At 37.4% G+C, this 1,285-nt stretch overlaps 1 non-coding gene across 1 annotated transcript; it reads right to left on the reverse strand.

Moving 5' to 3' along the window:
- Nucleotides 1-803: 803 nt before the first annotated feature.
- Nucleotides 804-910, reverse strand: LOC121225573 (small nucleolar RNA R71). The gene has a single exon (XR_005923429.1). It is a non-coding gene; the product is annotated as a small nucleolar RNA R71 (small nucleolar RNA).
- Between the last annotated feature and the right edge of the window lie 375 nt (nt 911-1,285).

Here is a 1,285-nt window from a genome sequence, read left to right on the forward strand (position 1 = left end):
TATTTCCAGTCTCACCATAACTATACTACTGTTCAATAGGTGCGCTTGCCTTAAGTCGAATTTTTAGTTAGTTACATGACCATCAAGTTTTTGGCATTGTTGCTGGGGACTAAGATATTAGGAACGCTTAATTTTTATTACTTTAGCCATTATTTTTTTAATTCTATTTATTTTTTTTACTAAATTTTCTTTTATTTTCTTCTGACAGGTTTTTATAGTTTATGACTAGAAGAAACCCGTCGAGACCATTACTTTTTGATTGTGAGATCAAAAGCACAACTCGCAGAAATCGAAGAGAAATAAGGCGAAGCCTAAGATACATAAAGGAAGAGCGAGAGGATGATATTCACACCACAATCGAGGAGATGGCTGAAAATTAGGAAAATCCGCTACCTACTTCTATTGCTGCTGATCCAGTAAATTAGAACCCTGCTCCTCGTACTATGAATGATTATACTAAACCTAATTTAACAGGAACTGAATCGAGTATAGTTAGACCTGCTGTTGCTGCAAATAATTTTGAACTGAAACCTAACACGATTCAAATGATTCAACAGTTTGTTCAGTTTGATGGTTTGTAGGACGAGGATCCAAACACTCATTTAGCAAATTTTCTGGAACTCTGCGACCCGTTTAAAATCAATGGCATTTTTGATGATGCCATTCGCCTTTAGTTATTCCCCTTTTCATTAAGGAATAAGGCTAAACAACGGTTGAACTCGTTACCATGAGGGTCAATCACTACTTGGGAACAAATGACCGAAAATTTTTTACTTAAATATTTTCCGCCGGCTAAAATAGCTAAATTGAGGACTGATATCTCTTCTTTTGTGTAGATGGATCTAGAAACTCTTTATGACGCATGGGAGAGATACAAGGACCTATTGAGAAGGTGCCCTCACCATGAGTTACCTTTATGGTTACATGTTTAGACTTTTTATAATGGTGTGAACCCCTTAACAAGGCAACTTATCGACCCAGCCGCCGGTGGAACTTTAAACAACAAAACACCTGAAGAGGCTTATGAATTTATTGAAAAGATGTCACTGAATAACTATCAGTGGCAAGTCATGAGAACAAAGCCGACAAAAGCAGCTGGTGTTTTCAACCTCAACGCATTACTATGCTATCAAACCATGCAGAACTTTTAAAAAAAAAGGTTGATGGTTTATATGGTTCTACTCAGGTACATCCAGTGATGAGGTGTGATTCAAATGGAGGAATGCACAACTCAGATTATCCACTCTTCAACCCTGGCACTGAGGAGGAACAAGTCCACTATGTG

This window comes from Gossypium hirsutum, chromosome A03, assembly GCF_007990345.1.
Source record: "Gossypium hirsutum isolate 1008001.06 chromosome A03, Gossypium_hirsutum_v2.1, whole genome shotgun sequence".
Lineage (NCBI taxonomy): Eukaryota > Viridiplantae > Streptophyta > Magnoliopsida > Malvales > Malvaceae > Gossypium > Gossypium hirsutum.